Source organism: Typopeltis vanoorti, chromosome 17 (genome assembly GCF_054136105.1).
Source record: "Typopeltis vanoorti isolate ZY-2024b chromosome 17, IOZ_Tvanoo_1.0, whole genome shotgun sequence".
NCBI classification, from domain to species: domain Eukaryota; kingdom Metazoa; phylum Arthropoda; class Arachnida; order Uropygi; family Thelyphonidae; genus Typopeltis; species Typopeltis vanoorti.
The window spans coordinates 44,447,403-44,472,712 of record NC_143565.1 but is presented as its reverse complement, the minus strand read 5'-3'; the positions used below and the strand labels follow the sequence as shown (position 1 = coordinate 44,472,712).

The window sequence follows — 25,310 nt, the reverse complement described above, 5'->3', positions numbered from 1 at the left end:
AACACGATGCTGATATGATATTATCTGCATCCAGGAAACCAAACTTCGACAAACCAGCAAACTAAACATTAAAAACTATGATATCATACGACAAGATAAGCCTACTGACCAAAATGGAGGATGGCTTCTGACACTAATCCGAAACTTGTCATATAAAGTTGTTGAGTTAGACATAGTAGCAAAAGGAACTGAAATAAATCCAAATACTGGAACCAAGTAAAAAGTCATTAAACATATTCAATTGTTATCATCCTCCTGACAAACCTGGACCAAATCTTTCCGGCCTATCCCATCTGATTGAAGAAAACTCCATTATCTTAATAGATAAATAAAATAAATATGTTGTTTCTTTCGAAAATCTCTTCGCAAATAGATTTTCGAAAGAAACAACATATTGGACACATCTGCAGGATGGATAACAGTGGAAATATCAAAACTTTGGTGTTTAGAACAAAGATGAGTATAAATAGAAAAAGCTAATGGTAAGTAGATGATGTGAAGAAGAATTGGTATGGAAAGAGTTTGTAGGATCTGAGTCATCCAACAATGAGCAGAATGGAACTGGAACCTGATGATAAACAGACCTCGAAGAACCTCTTTGATCGATGCAAGAGTTTGGAGAGGTGCAGATGCCTTTATAGATCACTTATTATTGATTGCAGAAATAAAAATGAAACTAAGAAAAATATTTAAAGGCAAGAACCTATTTAATGAAATGTGGGAAAAGGAGGAATGGCTAGAAGACTGGAATACAGCACTCCTGGTTAAACTGCCAAAGAAGGGAGATATAACACTTTGTAAAAATTGGAGAGGGATTTCACTTCTAAATGTTGTAAGTAAAGTATTTACTGGAATATTGCTAGAAAGAATGAAACAAGAAATTGAAACTAAACAGATAATAACATTAAGAATAATTGTTGAACAATCAGAGTGACAGAGTCTGGGATTCATCGACTTTGAACGTGCATTTAATAGCATAGACAAAGAGACTACATGGAAGTTAATGAAGCACTACGGGATTCCTCAGAAAATCATAAATATAACAAAGAAAACTCATGAAAAATACAAACTATCAGAACCATTTGCAACAAACACAGGAGTAAGACAAGGATGTATACTTTCCCCGACCATCTTTCTGCCTGTTATTGATTGGGTGATAAGGAAAGCATCTGAAGAAAGAATTGGAATTCAATTGGGATGGTCAAATAAAATCAGTGACCTGGATTTTGCAGACGATATATACCATTTGGCACAAAAATATCAACACCTCCAAAAGAAAATAGATAATTTAAACCAGGAAGCAAATAAATGTGGATTGAAAATAAATCATAACAAGAATAAAGTAATGAAGATAAACCCCAAACAAGAATTAATCTTTGAAATGCTAGGGAAAACACTGGAACAGGTAGATAACTTTATCTACCTGGGATCAGTGATTAGCACACAAGGAGGAACCAAACAGGACATACAAAATAGAATCTAGAAAGCACAGATTATATTCAGTATGATGAAGAAAATTTGGGGGTCTAGAGAAAATTAAAAACCAAAATTATGCTCTTCAACACCAATGTTAAACCAGTTTTACTATACGAAGCTGAGACATGGTCACTAACAAAGGAAAACAAATAAAATACAGGTCTACATAAACAAATGCTTGAGGAAGATACTAGCCAAATAAAATAAAAAACATAGAACTTTGGGAGAGAACAGGTCAAACCAGCATCAGAAATGAAATCACTAAAAGAAAATGGAACTGGATAGGTCACACAATCAGGAACCCAGTCAAAGAAATATATATAGCAAAAATTGCACTAGAATGGAATCTCCATATGGAAAAGAGAGTAGAAACAGAGACTTGGACGTTCCTGGAAAGAGATCAAAAAAGAAGTATTGAATAGAGTAAGATGGTAGTCCATTGAACATAACTATAATCGTACAAAACTTTCTTTTCCTTGAAATGTTCACCTGCTAGAGCAGTCTAGCATGCACACGATACAAACCTCACCCAGAAGGTGAGTAAGAATTTTCCAATTCACAAGTTTACTTAGTTTTTTTATTATAAGGTTAATATGTTATATAATTTAAGGTGTATGAAAACATCTAATTTATTTTATAGAATATTTATCTAAAGATTTAAATATTTCATAAATTCAAATTTTATAACAGTTACAATATTAATTTATAGAAAATCTTAAAATATTCTTAAACGTTATTACAAAGTTACAGAATTCTCAATCGTATTAATGTAGAAAAAAAATGAAAATTCCGCATTTAATAAATTAACTTCAGTCAATCGACCACAATTGATCGAAATATTTTATACATATATAAAACATTAATATTCATCTTCGTGAACACATTTCTCAATCAAGTAAGGAGAACTCTCGTTTTCACTAGGAAACCGGTTCGGTAGGCCAAGTGATTTGGGTTCCGTTTCCAAACCTACAGGCTGCGAGTTCGATTAAAGCTGGTCATGGATGTTTGTGATTGTCTTTAGGTAGTGGATGGCTTTCTTTGCCCTGTTCGCGACTATCGCATAGCTCACTGGAGTTCTGAAGTGGCTTGAACAATTCCTTGTTCTACTCCAGAGTGGTGTTTTCGGACGAAAATGAATAAAAAATTAATAAAATAGAAAACATCGTTCTGGAGATTTCCATACTTGAAAGACATAATCCTGACGAGGAAAATAACTTACAGCCTTGCATATTACTAAATTTAAAATTGAAATTTTCTTAAAATTCTGTAGGCGTTCTTTAAGAAAAGTTATTTATTAAAATGCATACATATGTTTTCTGTACTGCATTAACCTATTTCGATTCATCCGACTATTTCCGTTTAGGTCATGTGTTCGCAATCCTTACCACGCTATATCATAAGCATCAAGATAATAATGATCCATATCAGGATAATAAATATATTATGGATGTGTTACGTTATCGAAAAAGCACTTCAAAGCTTTTATCTTACACATCTAAAATTCATTAAGTAAAAATCGTTAATTATTTTTGTTTATTTTTTAATATATTTAATTTTAAAAGGCGCTGAGTTATTATTTTCCAAGTCTCATAATGCCTGCTTGATAAAGCACTACTGTAAAAAAAATAACATCTGAAGGCAACTGTGGCAAAGGTAGTATTATATAAGCTGTTTACTTCAATTGCCATTTGGAATAATCAAATTCATATGAAATACCGTATAAAAGTACCTTATATTTACATAAGGAATATGAAACTGTGTTTAGTTGTTGATGATGTATTTTGATTATATTTAATTAAAAATTAAAACGTGCAATTTATGAGTGGTGTTTTTTTCCGAATCTCTTCTAAACACATTGATAACGGCAAAGAAGTAAAAAAAAGTTATGAGGTATGTGATATGTGATCGTATACTATCCATATCCGGATCGCTTCTCGGCCTTTTGGCTTAGATCAAGTGTGTAGTATATAAGTTCTTTTTAGGACTTCCAGGGTAACAAGTATAGTTTCTGTTCTTAACCGTTAATATCGGTACGAGTCCCATCGGGTTTCACGATATTCAACGGGAAATTTGCAGAACTTCCTAAACCCCAGACTGGGGAAATATCAAACACTCGGTGGTGGGAATAGTTAGGCTCCCCCAACTGATCATGCCCTCCATTCTGCCGCGTGTGCGTACCCTCAGAATTGAGGTTGACGCCACAATACCGGCAAGGGCGATGGGGTAAGCTATCATAGACTGCGATGGCGAAAGCTATCATAGACTGCGTTGGCGCAGAGAACATTTTTGGATTTACCCCTTATGGGGGAGGAAGATACCAGGTAGTGACCAAAAACATGGAGACCAGAGAAAAGCTTCTCAAAGGGTTTGACTGTGGTAAAGTAAAAGTGTCTCCCTTCATGGTTGGGAGCATCCTGAGAACCCTTAAGATACCACGATTTCCCCTAGAATATGCAGAGAACAACGATATAATTCACAGCGTATTCTCTAAGTGGGGAATTGTACGGGAAATCCAGGTTCACAATGACGCAGACAATCCTGAGTGGAAGTCAGGGGAGGTAACTATCTCTCTTGAAATGAGGACCGAAGTTCCTAACTTTGTCCTCATAGGATCTGCCCGGGTAATGGTAAATTACCCAGGCGTCAAAAAGCAGTGCTTTAGATGAAGTGCATTCAATCATCTTGGGGCAGACTGCCCTAGCATAAAATGCAAGAACTGCCTAAAAATTGGCCACAACCAAGAAAAATGTGACGCAGCTTGTTTGAAATGTGGGGTCACTGACCACAAAGTCGACACGTGCCCAGCCAGAACCCTCGCAGAGAGGATGGGTGGTGCAGTCACATCAGCAACAAAACCAAGTAATGAAAAGATCACAACACAGGAAGAGTTTCCGCCTCTTGAGGCCACTCCTGATCATGCCGCCATGTCTAAGACAACGAAAAGGTCCCGTAAGGGAGGGAAACCTACCAGAATTGCAGAGACCGGCCATACGACCCCAACAGAAGAGATTGACAATGCAGAAACCATCATGGTAACTCCCACGGACGAAAGCGAAGCTACCACTGCCAATATAGACATCGCCAATTCAGATACAGTAGAAGAAGCTGTAGTAGAGATGGAGACGAACACCAAAACTTCCAAACGGCCATTAAGTCCGCAGGAAGAAGAGCTGACAAATCTCAAAACAGCAAAAGTATCTGAAACCGAACACCCAGAAGTCCCTCATGCAAAAGCAGGGGAGACTCTAAAACATCTCCTTAGAGGTATGCCTGGGGTGGCAGAAAAGTTTAAAGAGGCAATAGATAAAGTAGGAGAACCTGAACTCCTCCTCACAGGGAAATATGGACCCGACATCGTCAGTGCAAAATGGGGTGACCTCTTCGTTGATGACATCAGCAAAATCACCCCTGAGCAAGTAGAGGTAGCCCTGGATATAGACGAGGAGGCAGCTTCGGCGTTCTACATTGCTCTCTGCAAACTAGACATGGCCAAGGGAAGTGAGGTGGCCAAAAGAATCATAACAGCCCACAACAAAAGAAAGGAACAGCAACCACCTTGTGGATTTCTGTACTCAGCTTCACTGGTTTTTAGCTCCCACAGGTGGGGGAGGACCTGAGAAACCGAGCGGCGAAGGCTTACAGCGAGGCGGTGCAGTTCCTTGTGAGCTGCATCACTCGGGCCAGATCCTTCCTCCACCTCTAAGTTTACCTTTCAATTTTTGCTTTTCTCTGTACTTTTTTTGTTTGTTTGTTTTGTTACATGTTTCCTTTTTAGGATTTTTCCTTTTTGTAAAGTGAAAAATCAACGACCGTTTTAGAAACGCCCCTGGGGGGCAAACAGCTAAAACAGGTCAACTGAGGCCTCTTTAACCTACTCTACCACTATGCACTCTATCTTTATTTCCTCTCCTACTATCTGCTGACTCTCAGCCTATCTTACTCTACAGGCCGATGATGAAGATTTGTTGAACTCACAAATTATTATTTTACATAAGGAATATGAAACTGTGTTTAGTTGTTGATGATGTATTTTGATTATATTTAATTAAAAATTAAAACGTGCAATTTATGAGTGGTGTTTTTTTCCGAATCCCTTCTAAACACATTGATAACGGCAAAGAAGTAAAAAAAAGTAAATATTATGTTCTAACCGGCACCGTCAGTGAGATGGTGCCGGTGAGAACATAATCCTTTATGTCCAGATCAATACTACAAGGCCAGGGACATAAAAGTATATTTTGTTAGTTCCTTATTAAGAACAAGGTACAGTTGATCTATGTCCTCGCCAGTCACCGTTAATACTGAGGCATTGGGCAAGGCTGATATTACCAGAAATTTGCAGCATGAGTTGCTCAAAGCATATGCAAAAGTTATCCTGCAACGTAATGATGTAAAAAAGCGTGTGAGCTCATTGAAATCAAGGATGTGCATTAAACTAATCAATGTGATTCACGGATTATGGAGAACTGAAATCAGAAATAGTTGATGGATGAGCCAATGTTATTTGCTGACAGAAGATTATGTGCGACGGAGCTATAGTGAAAAATTAGGATAGAATAAAGTATGACACAATTCATGAACAAGGACAGTTGACAGTAGATAATTTTGTCGACTTCACAAAGGGTTTCCATTCTGGTGACAAGTGAAATTTATAGAAGATTGTAAGCGCTTAAGGACTTCGTAGCAACCTTATTAGCATTATAACTGCTTTATATGACCAACGTCTTACCATCTTTTCTATTTAGTGTTGCCATGATTCTGTGATGAACAATATTTCGAACTAAATTAAAGATACTACCAAGAAATTATATATATTATATATACTGTACTTGATTTAATCCATTATCCAAGTGTGAGTAAACCAAAGTTTGCACCTGAAGTATCTTTCAGGTCTGGGGCAACTCGTGGCAAAGGTGGTATAACTTCTCATCACTTGCCTCAGTATCCCGTAATGTAAAGCACATCTGAAAGATACTTGAGGTGAAAACTTTGGTTTGCTTACACTTAGTAATGGATTAAACCAAGTATATAATTCTTGGTATCTTTAATTTATAATATAACCAAGTGAAATACTTTCAACAATATTTCGAACTGTATGGTCTAAAAATCTTAGAATATGTATTGAATATTATGCTGGAGATTTATCCTTATTCACAAATATTTAAATAATTATTAAAATTAATAAATATTTCACTTACAAGCACATCCTTTTATTATTTGCATAATTTTTATAGTGCCAATTTGAGTAAGAAAGTGAAGCAACTTACCTGATGCTGGAGGTAACTTTGACCCAGAAGCAAGTACTCCTGAAGAAAGGCTTTGCACTAAGGAATGGTTGACACTCGCCACTTTCCCAAACTGGGATAGATGGAGTGTGGAATTTTTGGCGGCTGGGGACTGCTTTCGCGCTATTCCCTTAAAATTAAATTAAATATTAAATAAAAATGAGTTATAAATTCTTCGAAATAGACCAGTGATTATCAGAATTAAAATTCTGATTAAATTTATATTAAATAATGTTAGTTATTTTTTATTATTTTACAACCGTGGAAATTGCGGAGAAAAACTATTCGATATTTCAATGGCGACAGAAAGCTCCAGTAAGATTTGAGAGGATCAGTCATGTTGGTCTTCTCTGACACAAAGTTTCGATTGAATTTTATTGCTAATTGTTAGCGTGCTGCTTCCCCGTCGGGAGGACTCACACGCACATTATACGGCATGTTATTTCAATTCGGCGGTATAAGTTTATTTGAAGTTAGCCTTTGTGATCTATCTTAATGACATCGAAAATTTCAAATGCAATCGAACAAACACTTATCTCGTGTAATTCAAAATTTGGACAATAGTTTTTAGTTAAATGCTATGCTTGGCAGTACAACATAAGTTTTGCTTGAGTCTATACAGCATAGTTTCTGTTGGAGAGGGAACATGTGATTCATTAGTTAGTGTCGTTTTTATCCCAGTTGTTTCTAATTGCACCATTTATTGATAAATATATTACACAGACTGCAAATGTTTTTGAGTCCTTATTCAGTGATGTAAAATAAACTACTTTTTCTTCCATCTGCAGTATAGTGGCTATTGGGAAGGGAGTGTTGTTTATTGCGGCGAGCGAGTTACCATCTTCCGGACGTAAATGTGTTTAAACGTTTTTTCGTGTGCGATGTATGTATATTCGAAAGTTTTTAATTTCTTTTATCGTAAAGTCAAATCAGTGGTACGGGTTATATTCGAGTAAATATGGCACAAGTGCATTTTCTAACAAGAAGCGAAACATGCCAAATTATTAATAATTGAATTGATAATAATATTAATTAATAATTGAATCGATACACAGCGAATCCTGTCGGAATTGCGTTTTCCATTTAGTAATGCATATTTTTTTTTTTTTTTTGGTTATTCAAAACCGTAAGGTAACACTCGAGTCCAGCAGGCAGACACACCCGATAGATAGCCCACCGATTCTAGGTGGGCGGCCGGTTTGTAATCTTATATTTAAAAATTTTTAATATTCTCTGAGCATTTAAAATATAATAATAGTTACAATAGTTTTTAATATAAAATATTTTGGATTTCTTGTTGTGAACTAACATTCATTCTACAAAACTTTATTTGACACGGATAAAAGTAATAATAGTGAATTTTCCCTTTACTTCCTTTTTAATGTAATTGCATAAAACAGGCCAATTCTTCTGTTTCTCATCAATGATCTCGGATTAATTAATTATCCGTGGGCGGCCGGTTTGTCCTTATAAGGACTGGCTTAAAGGCAAGAATGCTTTTCATCTTTCATCACTGTCATCTACAGATCGTTATCTGTAGAGGACAGTGTAGGGATAAGGTGTTATCGCGCTTTTAAAGCTCTGATCATGGCAAGAGGGTAACAGCAATAGCCGAGCCTGAGTTAAAACTTCATTGGCTACAGCATTGCCATCCATTACCCTCCAAGGGCATTAATCACCGCATCTCACGGTGGATTGATCTCTTTCCGCACGCCGGCCGGGTTGTAATCTTATCCTTATAGTCCTTATAAGGACTGGCTTAAAGGGGTGAAGCAAGAATGCTTTCATCTTCCCCGTTATTTGTAGAGGACAGTGTAGGGATAAGGTGTTATTGAGCAATTAAAGCTCTGATCGTGGCAGGAGGGTAACAGCAATAGCCGAGCCTCAGTTAGAACTTCATTGGTTTTAGCATTGCCATCCATTACCCTCCAAGGGTATTGAATTGAATGAATCAATCACCGCATCTCACGGTCGATTGATTCTTCCTCTGTTTGTAATCTGACAATTGACATTTATGTCTTTGGGGGTGAAGCAAAATGCTTTTCATATTTCCCGCTATGTGTTGTGGCCACAGTGAGGGTGAAATTTACAAGCAGTTTGCTCGCCCTAAATGGGCATGGAGATTATGCATCGTTATAGGAGGCTAATATAGCTTTTGGTTTTCTATATTTGAATATGTCCGTTGGCTCGTATGCTGCAGCTTGTTGAACCAAATCGTTGGGATGTGTGGACGTCTTTAGGAAATACTTGGTTGCTAAGGATTGTAGAAAAGAGAGAATATAGGGAATATTTGTGTCTCTGTGGAGTTGGTTGTTTCTAACATACCACGGGGCGTTCAGAATCATTCTCAAGCACTTGTTCTGCACTCGCTGTATTTTGATAATGTTAGTATTATTAGAGGTGTGGCTCCAGGCTGGAGAGGCATAGGTGATTATAGGACGAATCGTCATCTGGTATAGTTGCAATTTGATTCTGTTGCTGAGCTTGCTATTTCTATTAATTAGCGGATAGATCTGAGCTATGACTTTAGATGCTTTTGCGCATGCAGACTTGATGTGTTGGTTGAAAGATAGCTTTTTGTCAAGAATCACACCCAGGTAATTTGTTTCTGTTTGCCAGGGAATTTTAGTATTGACTAGTAACACATCTCCTACAGGAGACATTGGCCTTTTTGAGAAAAGAACGGCTGAGCTTTTTCAGGGGGTTGACTTCCAATCTCCACTTGGAGAACCAACCCTCCAGCTTTAGAAGGGTTTCTTGAAGCTTTCTAGTAATGAAATGGGGTCTGAGAGATCTGGTTAGTATTGCCGTACCGTCCGCATACAGGGCCAAATTGGAAGTCATCGGATTGTGTGGATGTCTGACATGTATACAGAAAACAGCAATGGAGCCAGTAGAGATCCCTGCGGCACTCCAGCAAAGATATGGCGCTGGGACGATGTAGAACTGTTGATTTTAACTTGCACTGATCTATTCTGATCTGCTTCTTCGCTATACCAAGTATCTCGCTACCTACCGAGTAGCGAGATACTTGGTATAGCGAAGAAGAAGATCCTAATTCGATGCTAGATTCTGTTTTATTCTGTGAAGAGATGTCTCTTTCGTAAATTCTATATGTCGCGCTTTAGAACATTGATGAAAATTAGATATTTTTGGTGTTTGGAAGAAGTTGGCATTCAGATCGTAAGCACTTCAGCCAACCTCTGCCAAATGCAATTCACTGGTGAGCAATGATAGAATTTCCTTACCATTTTAATTCCGTGGCACAAGTCGTATACCTTGGACAATGATTTCACCAGTTTCATTGGGAGTCGCGCGTAGGCGATCGTCCCAAAAATGTTTTGGTGAAATGGTCGCTCCCTCCAAATGGTTTGGGTATCCGTGAAGGGCGCCTCTTGAACCATCCCGGGTCTGCCGTATCAAACAACAAAGAAACGGCTGAACCTGGGCATGGTCGAAAAGGTGCCCTTCACGAATACCCAATAGTTTTCAGTGCAAATTTGTCTCTTGGGTTAGCTGAATTCAGCGCTCAGACTCCATTTGCTAAAAGTCTTTTAAGTACGTTCCATTTAAAATAGCACCACCTCAACACACACACACACACACACACACACACACACACACACACACACACACACACACACACACACACACACACACACACACACACACACACACACACACACACCAGCTTAACCAATGTTCCCGAAAAAAATTCTCATTAATATTTTCTTGAAAATATGGATTTCAAGTTGTGAAGTGTGATTTGTTGCCAATGCTTTTCGCATGGTTCGAACCGTGTTTGTAAAGTATGAGTATTTTAATATTGGAAAGACAAACTTTTGTTCAGCAAGTAGGAGATGAAGAAAAGCCCTGCGTATACCTCGTGTTTTTTTTAATCAGTTACGTATAAATGATATTACCTTGTAATTCAGTGATGTTTGCAATGTTGCTGATGTGAAGCGACAGAGGAACTATAATTGTACTGATTACCTTGGCTTTCCCATTATACGACAAACAACTTAATTTGAAATGGGTTCTACTTTCTGGACAGGAACTGTGTACTTTTGGAGCAAGTAATAAGAATCGCAAGGAGGGAATTCCAAGCATTGGGACAGTCACCTTTAACTGATCAAACCACACGGATGACTGCTTGTTCAGAAAACTTTTATCTTAGCGTTAAGACCACTGACTTCACTAAACTGACGAAATATACCAAGAAAATGTAGATGGAGTCAGAATTTCAGTTGGTTAGGATGTCATCGTCAATATATGCGACGGGGTTGTTCTACGGAGCATATGGTGAACGGTACTCTTCTCGCCAATTAAGAATTCTCGATTTTTTTTTTTGTTGATGTATATATATAACATCTGCAACATACATACATATTGTTGATGTTATATATATACATCAACAATATGTATGTATGTTGCTGCAACTTTTCATTTATATATAACATCAACAATATCTATGTTATATATATAAAGGAAAAGTTGCAGCAACAATATCTATGTATGTTGCCGCAACTTTTCCTTTATTTATATATATTTGCTTATTATATGTATGTATGTTTCATCAACTTTTCCTTTATATATATAACATCAACAATATGTATAAATATATTGTTGATATTTATATATATTTGCTTATTATATATATGTATGTTGCAGCAACATACATACATATAATAAGCAAATATATATATAAAGGAAATTGCTGCAACATACAGACATATTGTTGATGTTATATATAAAGGAAAAGTTGCTGCAACATACATACATATTGTTGATGTTATATATATAAAGGAAGAGTTGCGGCAACATACATACATATTGTTGATGTTATATATAAAGAAAAAGTTGCTGCAACATACATACATATTGTTGATGTTATATATAAAGGAAAAGTTGCTGCAACATACATACATATAATAAGCCAATATATATAAATTTGCTTATTATATGTATGTATGTTGCAGCATCTTGTTATTGTTGATGTTATATATTTATTGTTGATGTTATATATATAAAGGATAAGTTGCTGCAACATACATACATATTGTTGATGTTATATATATTTGCTTAATATATGTATGTATGTTGCAGCAACGTTTCCTTTATATATAACATCAACAATATGTATGTATATTACCGCAACTTTATATATATCCTTATTATTACAGCTAGACATTATTGTATGTTGCAGCAACTTTTCCTTTATATACATATATATGTAATATCAACAATATGTATGTGTATATATATATATATGTAATATCAACAATATGTATGTATATATATATATATATATATCAACAATATATGTAATAATAATTTTGTGAGTTCAACGTATCTCATCATTGGCCTGTGGAGTAAGATAGGCTGAGATTCAGCAGATAGTAGGAGAGGAAATAAAGATAGAGTGCATAGTAGTAGAGTAGATGAAAGAGGCCTCAGCTGACCTGTTTTAGCTGTTGACCCCCCAGGGGTTCTTCTAAAACGGTCGTTGATTTTTCACTTTTAAAAAGGAAAAATCCTGAAAAGGAAAAAAAAGGAGAGACTAAGCAAATTTAACAAGTGTAAATAAATCTAAAGACTATGTGGAAGACAATTCTATAGAGGAATGAGTTTGCCTAGCAAACCCAGAACAGTATAACCAGGAAAAGAAGGGAGATGACCTGGCCCGGAAGACCCCGCCCTGAAAAGGGCTGGGACCACCTCGATGTTGGCCTTCGCAGTCCGGGTTTGTTCAGGTCAATCCCAACCTGGGGACAGAAAAACTTTCAACTGTGAAAGGACTAGACCTACCTGTGGGTTAAACGCTGAACAGGAAGGAAGATCGAGATAGCGTCAACACCTACAACTTGAAGGTGTTACAGGTGCAGACACAACCGGATTCCCCCCTGTATGATCTGGCAGATGGTTGGTGGATCGCACCATCTCCTCAGGAACCGCTCTTCTCCCCGTAAGTACCTTTCCTGCTCCAGGAAGCGGCGGAGGTAGGCTGAGAGGCAGTTCTTAATACGGAGATAGATGCGATCCCCCTCGTTAAGAAGGTGTTTTTTCCTGGTTTTCCAAATGTGGTGTTTAATCACATTTATTAGGAAAATCAGGTGTTTCTTGTTTTTGGTTACTGGGGGAGGAAACTGTAGAAAGACTATTTCGGGGAATGTGAGCGCTGGGATCGCAAGCACCTCAGCCAGTCTGTGCCAAACACGCTGTGCTGGCGGACAGTGAAAGAAGAGGTGCCCTACGGTTTCTATCGCACCGCAGACGTCGCAGAAGGGGTTGCATGGTCGCGGGTTGTAAGCTGATTTTACCAGTTTCACCGGGAGTCTGCCGTAGGCGATTCTCCAGGCTACGTCCCGGTGAAATGGTTGCCCCCAGCTGTTTTTTATGTTGGTGAACAGCACCTCTTCGTTTGTGCCCAGATCGGGTTTTTCCCAGTCAAAGCTGTCAAAAATTTTCCAGTACAGCTTGTTTGGGCTGAGCTGAAGCACTCGAACTCCATCCGTTGCCAATTTTTTAAAAAGTTTACATATTGTGTAGTACCACTCTGGCACCGTCTCCGCACATGGTCCGGCGTGGCCAGTGATCCCGAAGTAGGGTAGGAAAAATCCTAAGAAGTATTTAATCAGATTGCCGGAAGGGTGATTTGATGCCAGTGCTTTCCGTATGGTCTGAGCAGCGTTGGTTAGGTGGCAGTATTTGAGGATTGGCAGGGCGAATCCCCATTGTGTGTGGGGGGGGAAGATGGAGAAGTGCCCTGCGCACCTCGTGTTTCCTGTTGTTCCAGAAAAAATTAGTGATATGTTTGTGAATGGCGTTGTCTTGTGTGTCTGTGATGTTTGTGAGGTTAATGGTGTGCAGTAACATCGGTTTTAGGACTGTTTTGATAACTGTTGCTCTACCTTCGAATGATAGGTAGTTGGGACTGAAGGGTTTTAGTTTTTCGCAACACATTTCTATTAAGTGTTGTGTTTGCAACACTGGGGTCTCTAGGAAGGGAATTCCTAGTATTGTTAATGGGCCGGTTGTGGGTTTCAGACCATACGGAAGACTGGCAGGGTCGAATTTCCCATAAATTTTGATTCTTGTTTTTTCTGGGTTGGTGTGAAGACCACTGAGCACGCTGAACTCTCGCAGTATGCCGAAGAAGATGTAAATCGATTCGGAATCCCTAAGGGTTCCGACAATGTCATCGGCATATGCGACAGTTTTGCTCTGTTTGGAGCCTAAGGGTAGCGGTATTCCTCTTACTGCGCGCGTCTCATCAATTTTTTTTAGAAGAGGCTCTAGTACTAAAGAGAAAAGAAGGGGGCTAAGGGGGCAGCCTTGCCGAACCCCTCTGCGTATGGGAATGGGTTCTGAAAGAAACCCATTAATCGCAATGTGCGTTGTTGTTTTGCCGTACATGCTTTTGATTGCTTCCCTTACGCAGGCCGCCACTCCGACTTTCTCTAGGATATAGTGCAGGAAGTTGTGCTTTGCACTATCGAACGCTTTATCTAAGTCTACTGATACGAGTGCAAGTGGGAGTTCCTTATTCGTCACAAAGCGAAGAAGGTCTCTTATCAGGAAGAGGTTGAGCGCCATCGATCTTCCCGGAACTCCGTATACTTGAGTGCTGGTTAGCACATTCCCAATGCCCAACTTCAGACGGTTACAAATCACTCTTGCGAATAATTTGTAGTCTGTGTTAGTCAAGGAAATGGGCCTCCAGCTACCCATGCTATTCAGGTCTCTCCCTTTTTTGGGGATGAAAATTGTGTACCCGCTAACGAAGTCAGCAGGCACGTCACCAGTGAATAGGAAGCTGTTGAATAGTGAGACCAGGATAGGCAAGATGAAGTTCCAGGCTGAGCGATAGAGCTCAACGCCTAGCCCATCCAGGCCAGGGGTTTTCCGTAGCTTAAGCTGTTTATAGGCTCGCGTAACCTCTTCCGAAGTGATTGGTCTCTTTTGAAGAGCTCTGAGGTGTTCAGGCATGTTGTCAATGTTCCACACTCCGAAGTCGCCTGTCTCTTCAGCTTCGTCGGAATAGGTTCTCGTGTAATGCTGGGAAAATTGCTGCAGGATGTCTCCCGTGGTTGTGAGTGTTTGCCCGTTAGCATGAATTTGCCGAACCGCTTTCTCGTCTTGTGCTGCTATGCGCTGCCGGTTATAAAAAGCGGCCGAAGGTGTTTCCGCCTGCCGGAGAAACAATCTGGTGCGAAAGTCGAGCTCGGCGACTTTTTTTCTTCGAAGTGCCTCGAGTTCGATTTCCACGGCTTTAATAAGCGAATCGCTAGAAATACCGTTTCTCTGGTTAGCCCGGTACCACCCTAGCTCTCGGTACAGCTCTCTCATTTTTTTCCTTTGCGCGTGAGCTCTTTCTCTGGAGATGTTTTGGAAGAGCTCTTTTGCCTCGGTTTTGAACTGGGCCCACGCGTCCCAGTCCCAGTGGGCCCTTTTCCTTCCTTCGCATAGCAGCTGCAAATCCTTGCTATAAATTTTGGGGAAGCTTGGAGGCATTTTCCAGGGTCCTCTCGATGTTTCTACGACCTCGGGTAGTTCGATGTTCATCAGAACCATTTTATGGTCTGTTATCGAGCTACCAACCGCTATATGCTTGACCGAGATAACTTGTGGCCCAAGGTTCCTGGAAATATAAAGGCGGTCTAGTCGTGTTGCGACTCCTCCGCTCGCCCATGTGGTACCCACTGTGTCTGGATTATGTTCCCTCCAGATGTCGATGAGGTCGACATTATCACAGCAGAGTTGCAGTTCCCTTGAGCCACCGGTACCGGAGTTGATGTTGCCACCAACTTTGTCAAGTCTTACGTCAGCGATGCAGTTCCAGTCCCCCCCCCCCGGCGATGATATACTGAGCCCCGTGTAAATAGGGTTCTAGGGACATGAAGAACCCGTTCGCTGGTGGGCGTTGTTGGGGGCATATACATTAAGGAAGCGGATGACTCTACCTCCAAACTTCCAGTCTATAGAGACTAGACGTCCTGCAGCATCTTTCTGTACATTGAAAAACCCGCCTAGAATAGGCTGACGAATAAGGATTCCCACCCTCCTCGCACAGCGCTCTCCGAAACACCAGAAGCTCTGAACGGGGAAGCTTCTGGAGATGTTTTCTATGTCCCAGTACTGATAAAAATGCGTCTCCTGAAGAAAGAGTACATGAACCTCATGCAGTAAGATTAGGCTCCAAACAGCGCGTTGTGCGTTGGCGCTAGAATGGAGTTCCTAAAGGAGTTTTGTTCCTCATTTAGAATATCTGGCACGGCAAGTTTGTCCCATTCCAAGCCAACACAGGGTTTTGATGAACCCTTTGTGTAGTGGGCATAGAAGTGTGGCTCGCCGCTTTTCTCTATGGCATTGTGGATTCTTTCGAACCCGTCCTGGTCTTTTTGGACATGGTGGAGAATAGTAGCTCCCCCTGGAATTATTTTAGGGAATGGTGCTGGGGTGGGTTCGGTTCCTGTCGTGGGGAGGGTAGTAGGGTTTCCGCCCATAGGCAACCTTTTAAACGAAGCTTGTTCGTCTTCTACCTGTTCCCTTTGACGTTTTGCTGTAGAGGTGTCCATTTCCTCTATGGCAGATGCAGTGGTTGTATCTGCGTTCGTGGTGGTGGGGGGAACGCTGGCTGTTGAATTTTGGCTTCTGTACTTTTTGGTTTTACCCAGTGATACTTGTTTGAACCCCTCTTGTTTGCCACGTTTGGGTTGGGCTGTTGATATCGGTGGCGGGGTCGGGGTGGGTATTTTTGGTGGTTCTGTGTTGTCAGAGCTAAGGGGGGGAGGAACGGGAAGTGGTTGTATCGCACCCCCCATTCGTTCTGCTGATGTTCTGTGTTGACACACATTGTAACTGTGGTCTTTTTGGTGGCATTTCTTGCAGGGGTTGGTGCAATGTGGTAGGGAATGGCCAGATTCGCCACAATTGCTGCACTTGGCCCTGGCACATTCTGCTCCCAGGTGTTCGTGGGAGCCACACCTGTAGCATTGCTTTGTGACACCTGGGTAGTTTACCATGACTTTTTCGGAGCCGATGGTGACAAAGTTCGGAACAGGAGTTTTCATCTCCATTGTGAAGATGACCACTCCTGATTTCCAATCCGGGTAGTCGACATCAGTGCCCCGTTTAATGTTCTTAATTGTGCCCCATTTAGCGAATGTCTTGTGGATGACGTCGTCGCTATTTTCTATATATTCGAGGGGGAACCTGTCAATTTTTACCGTTCTTAACAGGCTTCCCACCAAGAACGGAGTGATTTCTACGTCATTACATTTAAAACCCTCCAGCAGTTTGTCCCTAGTTGAGGTGTTTTTTACCGCTACCTGGTATCTCCCTGCCCCGAAGGGGGTAAACCCGTAAATGTTTTCGGAACCTACTGCCTCACAAAGTGCTTTGCAGATGTGTCTTTTGTTTAGGGATGGGTCCGTTTGAAAACCGACCGTTCTCACCCTAGGAAGTAGTGAAGACATGTCGGTCTTAAGTTTGGCCACGGCCAAAAAAGAACACAAAAAAGGATATAGGATCTAGGGATGAGAAGGATCGTGGTGGTAGATTAGTAAAAATACCGTAGGACAGGAAGGTTCTACAAGCAAAGAGAGAAATCCCGTAAGAACAAGTCTTACCAGCAAATCCTGTAGCTTAAGCCTAGCTACTAGCAGAAAGAGAGAAAAAAATAGAGTGAAAGGAATCCAAAAATAGAAAAACAATCTTACCAACCACGATCGATCCGGAAAGAGCAGCTCTCATAGATGGTCGCGTCCGCTGAATCCTGGAACTTGTAATATCAACAATATGTATGTATATATATATTCCTTATTATTATTACAGCTAGACATCAGGGTAGCGGATAGCAATGCTGTAGCCAATGAAGCTTTAACTGAGGCTCGGCTATTGCCGTTACCTAGCCATGACTAGAGCTTTTAGTTCAATAACACCATCCATACAGATTTTCTTCATTCAGATGACGGGATAAAGAGTCAAGGACTCAGTCCATCGCCCAGTTCTTATTAGAACAGCTAGACATGTCCGTGATATTTTTTTCATGACGTCGTTGGAAGAGTCCGATTTTCGAAATTATTACAGCTAGACAAGTCTAGCCATACGTGATATTTTTTTCATGTTAACGTCGTTGGAAGAGTCCGATTTTTGGAATTGAAGTGCAAATTTGAAATTTATATTTGTATATACTATTTCTTATATAAAATAAAAGGTGTCCTTATTTATATGATGATTATTTAAACAATTTCATTTAATTAAAAATATTTCCATATTTTTTCTAATTGTCATAAAGAATAAATATATATTTTTGAAGACAATCATAGAGAAGTGAAGGTACAGGGGAAAAACAACTTCATTCCAATTTTTGTGAATTCAACCTAATGCTGCCATCTGTTGGGGATTAAAGGAAGGTTTCATCTCATAAATACGACTTTCTGCATAAACAACTTCAGTCCAGACAAATGAACGGAGGATATTTCTTAAACTTGGGAAGAACACCCTCAGTCCGAGAGGTTGTATGGAAAAACAACTTCGGTCCAATCACATCAACTATTATCACCATTGCATCAGCCATTATTTTGTTATCAGTGGTTTGTTGAATCACTACTAGTTTTGATTATAATTTGACTGCTTTGGTTTTACGAGTATTTTTAATTGTTTTTTAATAATAAAAAGTAGTGTGAAAATGATAAGTGATTATTCTAATAGTTCTAAAGAAAGTGAAGCTGATACTAAAGAAAAACTCACAAAGAAACGAAAAAAGACAGGTAGGACTAGAGATGTAATGAAAATTCTTCGCTCAACAACGCACGAAGTTGGTCCTGAGTGTTTATGCAAAAGGTATCTTTGTTTCGAAACTATTCCTGATGCCGAACGAAAAAGAATTATTCGTGATTTTAACTTATTAAGGAACTATAATGACCAAAACTCTTATTTAAGTGGACTAATTACAATCCCTCCCGTAATGAGAAAGCGTCCTAAAAAAGGAGGTGATGCGAGGGTGAACACGGCTTCATTTGCTTTTCGTGTCAGATTACTGCAAGGCGGCGACGAGGGGAATAGCGAAGATGTCAGAATTTGCCGTAAAGCATTTATTTCTTTGCATGGTATATCTGAAGAACGAGTGAAAAGGATTAAAAACTGTTTGATAAATACTGGTCAGTCACCTAAAGATGAGCGTGGCAAACACCTAAACAGACCCCACAAAATTTCAGAAGAGACTAAGAACAAAGTTAACAGTTTTATTAAAAGTCTGGGGGGACGAAAATCCCATTATTCGCTAAAAGAAACCCAAAAATTATACCTTTCAGAGGATTTGAATATTTCAAAAGTTCATTTAATGTACATACAAAATAACCCATAAAATAAAGTATCTTATGAAACATTCCAAGGAATTTTTGAAAATAACTTTAATATCTCTTTTGGTTATCCTAGAAAGGATAATGTAGCAGGTGTGACCTCTTAAAGGGGAAAATTTCCGTTTTGGAAGAAAAAATTAAATCTTGTGCTGATTTAGATACTTCGGAAGAAATCACAAATCAGAAAAAGCAAAAAGACACACATATAAGGTACATTTGACAAAAGCAGAATGTTTTTATTCCTTAAAGAGACTTTATCGCAAACGTTCACTTAAAAATTCAGCTCTCGATGCTGCCGCGATGGATTTTCAAAAAAATTTGCCTTGTCCAAATATTACAACCAACGATGTATACTACAAACGTCAACTTAGCTTCATAAGCTTTAACATCCATATTCTTTCAAATTCACGATCTGTATTTTATACTTACGATGAGTCAGTCGCAAAGCAAGGAACGGATGATGTTTGTTCAATGTTATTCCATTTCGTGTACAACATTTTGCCCTTAGATGTTAAAGAACTTGTAATCTTTTGTGACCCATGTGCTGGTCAAAATAAAAATTTTACTGTTTTCCGAATGCTTCACTTTTTAATAACAAAAAAAAAAGAAAGATTTGATGTTGTAAAGATGATATTTCCTATTAGAGGGCATTCTTACTTAGAATGTGATAAAAATATGTGGTTGTTAAACCAAAAATCTTACACTGAAACTCCGGACGACTGGAGAGAAGTTTTACGTATCAGTCGAGATAAATCTCTACCTTTTGAAGTGATTGACTGCGGAAAGGATTTTGATTTCCAAAATTGGACAGATCATTTATCGCCTTTGTATAAAGCGAAATGTCCTTTTCCCACGAGACCAATTCATATGCTGCAAATTTTAAATGACAAAAAACCTACAGCGATATTTTACAAGTCGGCTTATTCCGGGACGTGCTATTCTACTGTAAAGAAAACTATAAAGAATCAGAAGAATAAGAAAAGAAATAACAGAACTTATACACTGCCAAAGTACCCATAAAGTTAGCGAAGTATAACGACCTACTCCACCTGTCTCAATTTTTAGAGCGACCAAATTCAAAAAAAATTTACGAAGACTTGCTGTATAATGATGCTCCAGAGGGTGGCGATGACGACAACGTTGATGATCATCCAATAGATGATTGAAATAAATGATTATTTTAAAACTACAATATTTTACCTACTTAAATTTTTATTACTTTTTTACCATATTTCATTTTTTGTGTATTATTGCTTACTTAATAAAGAAGCACTTACCAACCTTTGTTAGTATAATTATTCCCTTAGTACCTATTATCTTTAAAACAAGGGATGCGATCTGATCATTATTTATAAATTAAATAATTAATTAATTAAAAAATCAGATATTACCAATCCGATTAATAAAAAATGTGCATAACAACCATTTTTTTTATATAGGCACCAACTTAGCCGGAATTTACCTGGGAAAAACCACTTCAGTCCGGCCATTTCGACATAAAGGCCATTATTTGCCATTTAGTTTTTTAATTTTTAAGTACTCTTTACATTAATTATACTTATTATACATGAATGTACCATATCTATTATTTTTTTATTTTGTTATGCTATGTTTACTTGCATTTTGACGACAAGGAAAATTTAATTGCGTTTTTTTCGGAAGTCAATATCGTGGACTGAAGTTGTTTTTCCCCTGCACCCTTCAGGTGATAACTCAAAGTACTGTAATTAGATTGTTATTATTACGTGACACCTCCAGGAAGTCCAAAGACTCATGGAGGGAGGGCATCTACTGTACAACTCTCTGTCTCTACCACTCCACTCAATACGGCAACTACACCAACGCCAGCTACCTTCCACCACCACTGGTGGGGGTAGCTGGTGGTGGTGGGGGGAAGGATTAAAACCTAGCTTATAAAATTCTTGGTATCTTTAATATACTATATACCCAAGGTAAAAAACTTTCTATATATATAGAGAAACACATATATATATATAGAGAGAGAAATATATATATATATAGAGAGAGAGAAATATATATATATATATATTTCTCTCTCTAATATAAATATATATATATATATATATATATATATATATATATATATATATATATTTACTAAAATAAAGAGTCAAAAGGCTTCAGTTCGGCAAAGCAAAATTATATAAATCTAGTGGATATATATATATATCTATCTATATATATATATATATATAGATAGATAGATAGATATATATAGATATATATAGATATATATATATATAGATATATGAGATTTATATATATATATATATATATATATATATATATGAGATTTATATATATATATATATATATATATATATATATATATATATATATATATATATATATATATGAGATTTATATATATATATATATAATATAAATCTCATTATATATATATTATATATATATATAAATCTCAGGTTTTTTTTTTTTTCTTTCCCTTGAAATATTTCAAGCATTCCCTTGAAATATTTAATAAATGGCGTGTATTATATAAATGAAAAGGTGTTGTTAATATTGTTTATATAAAATATATAAATAAAAATTAATAAATTATGTTTATTAGTAATTTCTAAAGTTGAACTTTATAAAAAAAAATTATATAAAAAAAGGATTTAATATTAATACAAATATTATTAGTTCCAACATCCCAGTCACACATTTTTAAATGAAAAGGGAAAAAAAACTTAATTAAATGGGTTTTTTACTAAAATAAAGAATCAAAAGGCTTCAGTTCGGCAAAGCAAAATTATATAAATCTAGTGGATATTAAATCCAGCATTATTTCAAAGCCGAATGTAGAAACTATAAACGTTTCGTATGAAGTTTGATCCACAGTGCTTACGGGAATGCACTTGTTGTCATTTACGAGTTGCCCTAGCATGGACCGTACAGAAGACATGATCGATGCCCAAGCGTCCATGTGATCGTTGCCCAAAACTTCGTACGAAACTTTCGTAGTTTCTACATTCGGCTTTGAAATGCTAGATTTAATATCCATTTGATTTATATAATTAATCAAATGGATTTTTTAAAAGTATAATACAATTTAAAAATTATGTTATCTGACACAAACAAACAAAAAGTACGATATTCAGTGTCCGTAGGGGAAAAATTGCAAGAAATAATTTTCAATGACAGCGCTAAAGAGTATTTCGAACATAGGGTGCTACCAATTAAAGTCAGAAGTTCCATGGGAGCAGTGTCAATTTATCTAAATTGATTACATATGCTGTACGTTATTAAGATTAATTCAAAAATTATTACTCGTATTTATATTTTCCATCGATTGTTTTATATTGTTGCAAAAACCAGATTCTTAACAATTGTAATTGTATTTCATAATAGTATGAATTCCTTTATAAAAATAAACAATAAATTATTCATTGGTTTTGTACTAGACTTATTAAATAATAGGTTAATAATTTTTTTCATATATAATAATAATAATAATAATAATAATAATAAAAGCCATACCCAATCAGGATGTGACATTACTTCATAAGTACCAAATGACATTTTAGAGCTATTATTATTATTTTGTTTTTGTCAGCTTTGTTTTTCGAGCTTTTGAAGTACCACTTCCTCCTTGTCATCGTGAACATTAACAAGAATTTTCAAAATTCGCCACAGGAAATGTGGTAGAAAGCTACAGCCGAATTTTCCAAAAAATTTTAATCTCAACTCTTTCTGGACGAGGCCTCAAGACGAACTGAGTACTCTGAGCTGTCGCAATATGCCGAAAAGAATGTACACGGAGACGGAATCCTGAATGTCTCTGATGACCTAGTCAGCATTCGCGAAGGTGTTCCTTTGATTTGTGCCTAAGGAGAACGGTACTCCTATCACGTGACGAGAGTCGTTATATTTTGTAAAAGAAAGAAAAAAGAAATGTCTCGGACCCATCGTAACCCATTAAGCAACACTGCCCAAGAGTGGCAAGTTTGGGGATTGCAAAATTGTATCTCAACTGTAAAATATTGTTTATTTAATTGTTTAATTTTGCATATTTTCTTATTCTCTGGAATTTAGGAGCGGCAAAATAGCGATAAAAAATATTACATTATCTGTACCCATATAGAAATAGAAAGAGGATAGGTTGTGTGGAGTGGAATAGGTCCTTTGAGGTGTCATGTAATAATAATAATTTATCGATGGGTTTTAGTTATGAAAGTGATAATGATTACCGAAACCTTTTAGGATTCGGCTTAATGAAATATTCACTGGTTTCTTCATGATTTTCAAATGAAACTTAAAGAATATGAAGATACATTTTTGTCTTATTTCCATAGAAATTTAAATGATTTATTATCAGCAAAGAATATTATGCGAAAAAGATGTGAAGAAAAAAATCTGCTGGTGAAATTGTAGTTGTAGCATCTTGTCTGGTATCTTCTAGTTTTCTCGGTGTATTTATAAAACCAGTTTGGAAGGTTTCTTGCTCTGTAAACACTTGTACCACAAACAAGTGGTCAAGAAATATTTGATTTCTTGTATCAATTTTGTATACAAAAATGGGATTGAATGGATGGATGTTTGCACGGACTGAGCAAAAGCAAAGACACGAAAACTGCTGGGGTTGTAGCCCACATTAACCTTTTAAAATCTATCAGTTATCATAGCCTGTAACATAGAGACGCTTTCGATTTGAAAAAAAAAAAAAACTTTGTAAACAGTATTAGACAACGCAAGTAATAGTGGTAATTTTAACAAGACTCCAGCTTTAAATTACAGATAATTATTTAAGTATTTTATATAATGACATGGGTAGCAAGTATGAATTTTTGCAGCATGCTTTGCGTAACTGCTTCACATACATACCTATGATAAAATTTAATTTATAAATTAGACACAGTAAGAGATTAACAACAATAACTAATAATTAAATAGAACAATTATAACAACATACTGTAATAAAAGTTATCGGAATGTGAATACCTCAGTGCATGTTTTTTTTTTTTTTTTTTTTTTTTTTTTTTTTTTTTTTTAAGGCTTCTCTTTGGCATAACCTAATTGTCAGCATCACTGCTCTTGCACTTTGGAGCCATTAGTCGACTGATAACCGAGAACTACTCAGAACGGCGCGCAATTTCAAATATTCCTGATTTAGGAAAGTCTGCAAGTAATATGGAGCTTTTTCCACCTTTGTAGCCAGTCGCCATGCTGTTGAACTGCCTCTGGGATTAGCCGAGTTATCTAATACTAAAAGAAAGAGTCACACGGCTTCATTTCGGCGATGTAACATTACACAGGCAAATTTGATATTAGATCCAACATTATTTCAAAGCCGAATGTTTTTAGAAACTATGAATATCCCGTAAGTTGATGTGAAAGCTTACGGGAATGCAATCCTCAACAATTCAGGTTGCCTTAGCTTGCACTATTTGAACACAACTCGGGTAAGCCGAGAATTGTGTTCTCTTACGCTCGCAGATCAACTCACGAAACTTTCGTAGTTTCTACAAACATTAGACTATGATATAATGTTGGATCTATGATCCAGCTTTTCGATGAAATTATAAATTGTTTATTTTTGGAATTTTCCATTTAATATTTTCGGCTCGGTGGTGACCGCGGATAAGGGGAAACTACGGTACCAAACATACGGGATTCTAGCTCGAGTTCGTTCTAGTAAGTGGTGGAAATCAAGGTATTTCCGGTACTAAATTCTTCTAACTCATAACCTCTGCAGTAAATTTCTAAACTTCGCAGATTCTTTCTATATTTAGCTATAAAATACGGATGTATCCATAATATTCTCCATTGTATTATCTTACATATATCAAATTAAAGGGATTTAGCTTTATACTTTAAGAAATGAATCAAACATTTTCAAATGAATATAAATCCTTAGTAAAAAAAATAATAAATGCACATTTTTTAAAAAAATACTCCCACAACGTGAGGCACAGCCTTGATTATAACAAATAAATGGCGAGTATGTGCAATGTGCTACTGCTCTCTGAATTCATAATAATAATAATAATAATATAAAAGAAAGTGCAAATATTCTCATTATAATAGCAAATTGCAGTAGTATTAGATTTGTTCATGATTAATCAAGAATACTGGATACCTGAGCAATTCCGATATTTTTATTTATGTATTACACAATAAGGTAATAATAATTATTATTTTATTATTCTTTGTGAAATTT

The 25,310-nt window shown here is 37.2% G+C and overlaps 1 non-coding gene and 1 pseudogene across 1 annotated transcript; both read left to right on the top strand.

Moving 5' to 3' along the window:
* Positions 1-3,402: 3,402 nt before the first annotated feature.
* Positions 3,403-3,568, top strand: LOC150097344 (U2 spliceosomal RNA; annotated as a pseudogene).
* A 3,167-nt stretch (positions 3,569-6,735) lies between these two features.
* Positions 6,736-6,894, top strand: LOC150097343 (U1 spliceosomal RNA). Its single transcript, XR_016549749.1, has one exon. It is a non-coding gene; the product is annotated as a U1 spliceosomal RNA (small nuclear RNA).
* The last annotated feature ends 18,416 nt before the right edge of the window (positions 6,895-25,310 follow it).